Source organism: Lathyrus oleraceus, chromosome 7 (genome assembly GCF_024323335.1).
Source record: "Lathyrus oleraceus cultivar Zhongwan6 chromosome 7, CAAS_Psat_ZW6_1.0, whole genome shotgun sequence".
NCBI lineage: Eukaryota > Viridiplantae > Streptophyta > Magnoliopsida > Fabales > Fabaceae > Lathyrus > Lathyrus oleraceus.
In genome coordinates this window covers 266,274,293-266,285,486 of record NC_066585.1, presented here as the reverse complement: position 1 = coordinate 266,285,486, position 11,194 = coordinate 266,274,293, and positions in this window count along the sequence as shown.

Genomic DNA, 11,194 nt, shown 5'->3' with positions numbered 1-11,194 from the left:
TCCTCAGAATTGACGAGATTAGGATTCTCATCTTCCGAATCATTCTCGGTCTCTTCTTCTGAATCCTTCGGAATTCTAATCTTGACTCCTGTAACCTGTCCCTTAAGCCTTCTCCCCGGGTTGATGTAACCCACAGGTTTCTGGTCCTTCTTCTTCTCCATCAAAAGAGCTTTCAGTTCTTCCTGCCCCTTAGATAAGCTCAGCATCATTTCCTGGAATTGAGCATTCTGGGCCTGGAGATCTTTGACAGTTTGTTCGAGAGCCATTGTTCAATCTGTTTGAATCTGCTGGAATCTGTTTGATAGGAAAATCGTGAGAACACTGATCCTTTAGAATACCTGTTATGCGATGCAATGCAATGTATGAAATGTTTTCAAGGACTTTCGGGATTTAACTTTGCATAAACTAACAAAAAAAGCTTTTTTTTTTCTCTTCTCTTTTGTTTTTGCTTTTGTTTTTGTTTTTTCTGTTTTTTTTTTTTTAGCAGAGTTAAATCCCTAAATCCTTGAAATGGTTAGTACAATGCCATGATGTTATGATGTTATGTTGTTATGATGTCATGTTGTTAGATAAATAACAAGCACAAGCAAGTCACACAACAATCATTCCTAGGTTTTAAGGCTTGCGTGAGTTCCATAGGTAAATACCCTCCCCACTGAAGTTTGGTTGGTTCAACCTGTCTTAGAATAGTAACCGGGTTCTAGAAGGATCTCAAATCATTGACCTTTCCTTAAGTCCACTTCAGTGCAACACCAAGTGGTTGACCGAAGCTTCCCTAAAGTCCAATCTCAAAGAGTGTAGTATCGAGTCTCAACCAACTCCAGTCGGAACCGAAGCCAGTTATCTCACTACTTTCTAATGGCCAGGATGAGTCAATTAGAGTTCTAAAGGTCTGGTTAATGCTTTTATGACACCACGCGAATGCCAAATATTTCCTCAACTAACATGAGGAACATCAGGACATCCAAAGTGCCACATTAACCGTAGCCATCATTTTGACCATTCCAGTATACGCCGGACAGTCGCGATGATCTCTTGCTACTTACCTAAGGTACACTAGATCCGGGTGTAGGATCTTTCACTCAAGCATAACATACCCAAGCAATCCCTTAAAAATAAATCAGACAAATTGAATAAGTGATCTTGTTTTTAAGGTAACCTCTCTTTTTAAATATTCTCTTCCCCAGCAGAGTCGCCAGTTCTGTCATACGGTGAACTGGACTTTTTTTGGTTTTTAATCGCAATGTCGCGGTTAGCAAGAGTCGCCACCGACTTTTCTTTTATCCAATAAGGAAAGGTGGAAAAGAACAGGAAAGACCTTAATTTAGATTTTGGGTTCGGGAGGTACATTATACAAAGGGAAGGTGTTAGCACCCTTTGTATCCATGGTTATCCATGGGCTCTTAATTGCTCGATCACTTATATTATTTTTGTCTAAAAAAGTGTTTGTGAATTGTTTGGAAAATTGTTTTGAAAAGAGAATTTAACTTTGTAATGATTCTTGTATGAATGTATACAAAGTGGTTATCCCGTTTTAGTTTTGAAAATTGTTTAGAAAAATATAACTCGGTAATGATTCTAGTATGAATGTATACCAAGTGGTGATTTTCTAAAGGCATTTTGAAAGGTGTGAGGTGCAAAAAAAATGTTTTAAGTTGTGAGCCAGCAATTAAGAGTTATACCGACCCAAGGTCTTTATGAGTATTTCCTATCCTTATGAGGGTAAAACTGTCCTTATTATTGAGAAATAAGTAGTTTTATCCTTTGGATGTAAAAGGGTCATCGTAGGGTCATCGATTGGTCATTGAAGGCAACAGTTATGAGGATACCTTAGCATTCGAAGGGACTATCATCATTTAACCGTAGGCAACATCGGAGGATCATCGAGGGACAAAGTTGTATATTCGAAGGCAACATCCGAGGGACTATAATTTATTTTATGATGATTTAACCGAAGGGTCTTTGCTAAGGGTATCCCTACGTTCGCGGGACATGACCGTAATATCGTAATCGTAAGGCAACAAAGAGAGGTCCAAGATCACTTATTCAAAGGCAAAGTTTTACAATTAATTATATAATTAGGATGAAACTCCACATTAAAATTATTAAAAATAATATATTAAAAAATTAATACATTAGAAATTAATACATTAAAAATTAATTTAGGGTGAAACTCCACAAGGGTATCCCACAAATAAAGTGGAATACCTAGCCAATAACCTTTTCCTGGGATATGTGAACCTTTACGAAACTCAAAAAAAGAAACATGTCAGAACACCAAATCAGGGTGCAATCGAAGATTACACCGGAGAAATATCACAACAATAAATAGGATAGGATAAATAATGCATGGCTATGATAAAAACATAAAAAAAACAGACTAGAAGAATCAGGTACTGTCTCGTTCGCCTCTGCCTCGCCTAGCGAAGGCCACGGATTTTGAATTTGAAAACAGCCCCATGTTAGGAACTTTGAATTTTATGGCATTTTATCACAGGAATAACATGGTCAAACATTCAGGGTATTCAGGCATATTTAAATTCCCATACGAAAGCAAATTATATATCAACATTTAATCATGATGCATTATATATGTAGATATGGCCAATTGAAAGTATAAACAATAGAGATACGCAAACCTGTTTGCCAATTCAAGGTTGAAGGGATTGACCACTTGTAGTATCGGAATAAGTTAGGCAGCGGGAATTGGACGGCGATGGCTTCGGTGCAGATGGGCTGCCTTCAGGGTTTCTTTACTCTGAATTCTCCGGGTAGGCAGGGTTCCTATGCCAACGTTTCTATCCATCCTTCTCTGTTCTCTCTCTTTCTTTTTCCTCAAGGTTTTGTTCCAAGGAAACCTCAGAGTGTTTTGCTTCTCTTCCTTCTTTCTCCAGTAAATCTCTCAGTGTAAACTCCAAGTCTAACTCCCCTACTGAAACTTCAGTATTTATAGACTAATTTCGTGGGTAATGGGCTTGGAATGAGGGAGACCCAAGTCCAAAATAATTTGTTATATTTTATTTATTTATTTATTTTAATTATTTAATTAATTAATTAATTAATTAATTAATTAATTAAAAAAAAAATCTCTTTTTTTTTTTCTTTTTTTTTTCTTTTTTTATTTTCGTTTTTTTTTTTTTTTTTATTTTGAAAAATGATGGGTAATTTTTGGGGTATGACACATTAGATATGAAAAGGGGGATGGTTTTAAGCCTCCAACTCCTCTCCTCGATTGTTTGAATACGAGTTCCCTTACTCGGTTAGTCAAGCAATTGTCATTTCTCTAAAAAACTTCTAAACCGATTAAAACAAATCTTTTTTGTAATAAACTAAATGAAAAGGGAGATGGTTTAGAGCCTTCGATTCCTTTCCTTTAATGCTTGGATATGAGTTCCCTTACTCAGTCATTCAAGTATTTGTCATTTATCTAAAAAATATCAACCATACATAAACCTATTTTCATAATAACTTAGATGAAAAAGAAAGTGGTCTAGAGCCTTCTATTCCTCTTCCCGAATACTTGGATACGAGTTGTCTTACTCGACAATTTGAGTATTCGTCATCCATTTAAAACACCTTAACTATTATCAAACCTTGTTGTAATTAAGGATGAAAAACTAGATGACCTAGAGCCTTCGATTCCTCTTCTCGGCTACTTAGATACGAGTTGCCTTACTCGACTATCCGACTAATCGTCATCTAACATAACATCTTAACACATCAAATCTATCTTTTTCTCGCCCACGTGCAATCGAAACCAATCAAACCAAACATCCAATATATTAATTCAACTTGTCACCCCCGTGTGATCAAAACTCTTTTCAGAAAAAACATTGTTTAATCCCTTCTAACGCGCATAACAAACTAGTGCTTAAGCATCCGTCGAGAGTAGACAAGCCAATTTTTAGCCTTTACAATGCGATCTAAATAGTTATTCATTAAAAGACACCAAATCATAGTTCCCCTAACTACGAATTCTCTGACTTCCTTATTGTACCATAAGGATACATAAGCACGAGATTGCGATATCTTGGCGAGCACACTAATAAAAAACCTCCCTTTTCTCCCCTTCTGAGGTTTCCATTCATTTCTCTTTTCAATCTTTATTCTCTCGAAGAAAACAATTAACATTTAGCTAACATTCAAATCGCAAATTAGACTAAGAGGTTCACGTTGAGCACAACGGACGTGAGGGGTGCTAATACATTCCCCTTGCGTAATTGACTCTCGAATCCGAATATGGTTACGACGACCATTATTCTAGTTGTAAAAGGTTTTATCGATATTTTCCTATTCCTTCATTGGAATAAATAAAGTTCGGAGACTATGTTCGAACTATTTTTCCGCGACCATCGAGAGGAATCGTATTTTTCGAGATGCGGCACTTACTAATATGTTTGACTATGTGAAAAATATGCTTGCATATTTAAAATTTTGTCTTGCATCTTTACCCAACTATTTGATCATGACAAAGAGGAAGAACTATACTCTCAAGGGGAGTAGAGTATACTTTCTACTCATGTGAGGTGGAATTTAACAACTCCAAAATTTATCCACCTGGTTTTTCATTTACCACCTCCTTTAGAGATTTATCGTCATCATCAAAATTGGGAGAATATGGAACTATGTGCTTAATGGTATAATCCAGAAGTGACCAAAGCTCATAGATAAGCAAGATCTATTTAGCCCTAATGTTGTCATGGTTTTGATGATGACAACATGTATTGATGTAACAACACTTGAAGTGATTTTGACAATGCAAGAAATCAAGAAATGACTGAAGTTAGCTCAAGTGGTCAAATATTAACGAGATGGTTGATCAAGCTATTCCTCCTAATCAAGCTAAAGAACTAGGGTTTATGATCACTAGTGATATCTTTACAACTCTGTGGTGATGGTGACTGGCTCGAAGATATCTTAAGCATCATCCACAAGAATATCCAAGTGAAATGCTTATATGATTGGTATCTATGGCAAAAGAACTTGTAAAAACACACACTTAAAGTCATTTTTGAATCCTCACTTTTTCAAATAAAATCACCAAACATGTTTTCGGAGCCTAGCGCCTTTACTAGGAAATTGTCAAATTAATTAGAAGAATTTTTATAATTGTATAATTGATTAGATATTTATCCTAATTGATTAGATAAGGGATAATCGAGTCTATAAGATAGTGTATTCATTAATGGTAAGGGCTTTCTATTAAAATCTTCCAATTTGGACAACAATAATCGATTATTGCAAGTACCTAATCAATTAGCTGGTTGAATATGTCATTTATTTGGCCCATGGATTGTTTCAAAAAATACACCATTTCTTGGCCTATAAATAGAGGGCATTCCATAAATTTTCAAACCATCTATAAAATGTGAGAAACACCTTACTTCTCATCTCTCTCAATCTCTTTAAATCTGTTGGTTCTATGTATTGGCATCAATTTTGGTAAAACTTTGTGTTATCACAAGATGTCACGCTTGTAGTCTTGACATGTAATATCAGCTTTCTGCAGGTTGTTTAATATGGTTGTGCGGGATTTATTCAAGATGTCAGACCCGATGTTAAGACATGTGCATACAAAACATTCATTCTGAATGTTATGTGTTTTGTTGTTGCGCTTTTCATGCAAGTCTTTGTGTCCTTATATGGAGATTGCATGTGTTATTCAAGGAGTAATTCTATTTAAAATCCAAAATGTTATGTTTCCCAAAGAGGAATGATTTGTTACTAATTCCTAGGGAATACGCGTTAAATAGGATTAGGGTTTCATGTTGCTCAGGCCCAGAAAGCTTCTATTTAAAGACCATGTAAACCCTGTGTGAGGTACAGAAAATACGAACGTTGAAGTGAGTGAGTATTTGGGTTTTAGCCTAATGTACGTTTGTGAATTATGATTCATTCATTCATCTTGTTGATGTGTGAATTGGATTGAGTTTTGAGTTGTAATTTGTCCACTATAAGCTTTGAAGTACGAGTGTATTTGTTTACTTGATTGAAGCTTTTAAGCAAGATCAAGTGTGTGTCCTTGAAGTGTGTCTTCTTTCTTTGTGGTATTTGTTCTAGTATCACTGCTGTGATTAAGGGGGGCGAGTAGGTTCTCATATCTAAGATTTCCTAGATAGAAGTCACACGAGTAGAGATTAGGTGAAAAGACTGTAACTTGAAGTTGTTTACTAAGAGTCTTTGAACTAATTTTGTTTAGTGGATTTCTTTCCTGGCTTGGTAGCCCCCAGACGTATGTGTGTTTGCACCGAACTAGGTTAACAATTGCCTGTGTCTTTTTTCAATTGTTTAATGATTTTTATTCTGTTTATATTTCATCTGTTGTTCAGATATTAGTGTCGTGACATTAACTTCGACATCTCATATCTGATACCAGAATTTCAATTGGTATCAGAGCAGGCATCCTACTCTGGTTTTGGGTGAGATCTTGGGACGTTACTTTCTGGTACTATGGACAGAGACGGAGGATCTATAAATAGACCACCAATTCTGGATGGATCTAACTATAACTACTAGAAACCTCATATGGTAGCCTTCTTGAAATCTTTGGACAATAAGGCTTGGAAAGTTGTTCTAACAGGCTGGGAACATCCATTCATTACTAAGGATAGAGAAGTCACAACTGATAAGAAGCCTCAGGAAGAATGGACCAAGGAGGAGGATGAACTAGCTCTTGGAAACTCTAAAGCATTGAATGTTATATTCAATAGGGTTGATAAGAACATCTTCAGACTGGTGAACAATTATGAGGTGGATAAAGATGCTTGGAATATTCTCAAAACCACTCATGAAGGTACCTCGAGAGTGAAGATGTCTAGATTGCAGCTGCTTACTACTAAGTTTGAAAATTTGAGGATGAAAGAAGATGAAAGTATTCATGATTTCCATATGAATTTTCTTGAGATTTCTAATTCCTCAGGAGCCCTGGGTAAGAAGATGTCAGATGAAAAGCTTGTGAGGAAAATTCTCAGATCACTTTCTAAAAGATTTTCCATGAAGGTAACAGCCATAGAAGAATCTCAAGATATTTGCATGATGAGAGTGGATGAGCTAATTGGATCCCTCCAAACACTCGAGTTGGGAATGAGTGATGGATCTGAAAAGAAAGTCAAAAGCATAGCCTTTGTGTCAAACACTAAAGATAAAAAGGAAGAAAGTAGTCAGGATACTGATGAAGGCATGTCAAATGACTTAGCGTTACTCGGAAGACAATTCAATAAAATCCTGAAGAGGATGGATGTGAGGTCAAAGTCTAATGTCAAGAATAACTCATTTGACATTAGTAGGTCCAATGATGCTGGAAGAAGAACAAAAACTGAAGAAAAATCCAAACAGGGCAAAGGAATTCAGTGCCATGAATGTGAAGGCTATGGTCACATTAGAGCTGAATGTGGGACCTATCTCAAGAAACAAAAGAAGAGTCTTGTTTCTACTTGGTCTGATGATGATTCTGAAAGTGAAACAGAAGGAGAATCTGCCAATCTTGTGATTGCCTTGACTGGGAGATGGGATCCTGATGAAGACTCTAGCGGTGATGAATTAACCTTTGATGAATTAGCTAATTTTGACAGGAAGTTGTGTTTCAGAAGTGAAGAAGTGTATCAACAAGTGGAGAATCAGAAGAAACTGATAACCCACCTAGAGGCTGAGAAGACAAAACACTTAGAAACCATTTCTAAGTTGAAGATCGAAGTCGTGTTCCTGAATTCCAAACTGGATGAGATGACGAAGTATGTCAGAATGCTAAACAGTGGATCTGACACCTTAGACAAGAACCTCTAGGCTGGAAAGATGATAGGAGACATGACTAGCCTTGGGTTCAATGAATCTTCTCCTGATTGTAATCCCCCTGATAGCAAACCAAAGGTGTCACATCAGGTGTCTCAACATAACAAGGGAAGACAACATAAAGGAAAAAACCAAAGATGGAGATGTCATTACTGTGGGAAATTTGGTCACATAAAACCATTCTGCTCCAGGTTGTATGGTTATCCTAGTCCTACTCATCAACCTAGACCCAAACAACACATCTCTTCTAACAGAAAACAGTGGGTTCCTAGGGTTGGTGCTACTAACTTGATAGCTCACACTTCCTTCAGAGTCTCAGCCAAAGAAGATTGGTACTTTGACAGTGGATGCTCCAGACACATGACTGGAAGCAAAAATTTGTTGGTTGACCTTCAATCTCATGTCACCAGCTGTGTAACTTTTGGTGATGGAGCAAAGGGTGAAATCAAGGGGATTGGAAAGTTGAACTACTCTGGACTTCCTAACCTTGATAATGTTTTGCTTGTTAAAGGATTGACTGCAAACCTGGTCAGCATCAGTCAACTATATGATCAAGGTCTCAATGTGAACTTCACAAAAATTGAATGCTTGATTACTAATGCAAAAAATGAGGTGATCATGAGAGGAGTCAGATCTAAGGACAACTGTTATATATGGACTCCTCAAGAATCTATCTATTCATCAATATGTGCTCTATCTAAAGAAGAAGAAGTGAAACTATGGCATCAAAAACTGGGTCATCTGCCTCTTAAAGGAATGAAGAGGATCATATTTGTTGAAGCTGTCAGAGGAATCCCAAAATTAAAGATTGAAGAAGGAAAAGTATGTGGTGAATGTTAGATTGGAAAGTAGACAAAGATGTCACATCATAAGATCAAACATGACACCACATCTAAAGTGCTGGAACTTCTCCACATGGACTTGATGGGACCTATGCAGGTGGAAAGTCTTGGTGGAAAAAGGTATGCTTATGTTGTGATGGACGACTTCTCCAGATATACCTGGGTGGATTTTATAAGGGAAAAATCTGATGTGTTTGATGTGTTCAAAGACCTTTGCCAAAGACTTCAAAGAGAAAGAGAGAGTCATGTTATCAGAATCAGAAGTGATCATGGGAAAGAATTTGAGAACAGTAAATTTGTTGAATTCTGTTCATCTGAAGGGATTGGATATGAGTTCTCTTCTCCCATTACCCCTCGGAAAAATGGTGTGGTGGAAAGGAAAAATAGAACTCTCCAAGAATCTGCTAGAGCTATGATTCATGCTAAGAAGTTGCCTTACCACTTTTGGGCTGAAGCTATGAACACTGCTTGTTATGTTCACAACAGAGTAACCTTGAGAAAAGGGACCTCAACCACTTTATATGAAGTCTGGAAGGGAAGAAGACCTATTGTCAAATACTTCCATGTGTTTGGTAGTAAATGCTATATCCTGGCTGATCATGAACAAAGAAGGAAAATGGACCCCAAGAGTGGTGAAGGAATATTTTTGGGCTACTCAACAAACAGCAGAGCCTTTAGAGTTTTTAATTCCATAACTAAAGTTATGATGGAATCTATCAATGTTGTTGTTGATGATCAAGAGACTGATGTCACAGACGATGTTGAAACATTTCTGAATGATGCCCCAGCTGAACTCCTAGATAAAAGTAGTGAGAGTAAGTCCACTCAAGCTGAACCTGAAGTTGATCAAGTAAATAAGGGACCCTCTATTAGAATTCAGAAGGATCATCCTAAAGATCTCATTATAGGAGACCCAAATAAAGGGGTCACCACTAGATCAAGGGAAGTGATCTCACATGCCTGTTTTGTGTTCAAGATTGAGCCTAAGAATGTTAAAGAAGCCTTAACTGATGAATTCTGGATCAATGTCATGCAAGAAGAGTTAGGCCAATTCAAGAGAAATGAAGTATGGGAATTGGTTCAAAGACCTGGAGGAATAAATGTTATTGGGACAAAGTGGGTTTACAAGAATAAATCTGATGAAAAAGGTATGGTTACTAGAAATAAAGCAAGATTGGTAGCACAAGGATACACTCAAGTTGAAGGAGTTGACTTTGATGAAACATTTGCTCTTGTAGCTCACCTGGAGTCCATTAGATTATTGCTAGGAGTGGCATGTATTTTGAAGTTTAAACTGTTCCAAATGGATGTGAAAAGTGCCTTCTTAAATGGCTACTTGAATGAGGAAGTATATGTTGAACAACCAAATGGATTCACAGACCCAAATCTTCCAAAGCATGTGTATAAGTTGAGGAAAGCTCTTTATGGGTTGAAACAAGCTCCTAGAGCTTGGTATGAGAGACTCACAATGTTTCCCATTGATAATGGATACAGAAAGGGAGGCATTGATAAGACTTTATTTGTCAAAGATGAAGGAGGAAAGCTCATGGTTGCTCAGATCTATGTGGATGATATTGTGTTTGGTGGGATGTCAAGTAAGATGGTTCAACATTTTGTTGAGTAAATGCAGTCTGAATTTGAAATGAGCCTTGTTGGAGAACTAACCTATTTTCTTGGCGTGCAAGTCAAGCAGATGGAAGATTCTATCTTTCTATCTCAAAGTAAATATGCCAAGAATATTGTTAAGAAGTTTCGCATGGAGAATGCAAGCCACAAGAGGACACCTACTCCTACTCATCTGAAGGTGTCTAAAGATGAAAATGGTGTCAGTGTGGATCAAAGTCTCTACAGAAGCATGATAGGGAGTCTGTTATATCTTACAGCAAGCAAACCTGACATTGCTTTTACTGTTGGTGTATGTGCTAGATATCAAGCTGAACCAAAGGTGAGCCATATAAACCAAGTGAAAAGGATCCTGAAATATGTCAATGGCACTTGTTGTAACACCCTTCTACCCAAACGACATATTTAAATAGATTATCAGAGTACAACATGTAGAAGAGTTTACATCTCTTACAACATAACACTTATCGCATCACAACATAAAACATATTATTTATTTTATTAAAACTTCGCAGCGGACAACAACACAAATATTATCATTCATCATATAACAATTCATAATAATGTTTCAACATTATCTCAACAAAGCATCTCAACATATTAGTCATCATAAACAACGTAAATAATAACCAATTATCTATCGAATCCCATAACCCCGGTGTCACATGACCAGAGCATTTGACTCGACTCTGTAGAATAACTCTACACTTATTCTTCAAACCTCAACAATAGCTACTCCTCTTTATCTGCACATTGCTCATCATAGATGAACATAAACACATGCAGAAGGGGTGAGAATTACATTATTAAATAATAATATAACGACAGAAATATAAACATAAATATATTTCACATATGCCAACACAGCTCATCATAATCATCATAATCAACATACTCATGAACATCAACAAAACAACATATCAAATGCAATGCACACACCC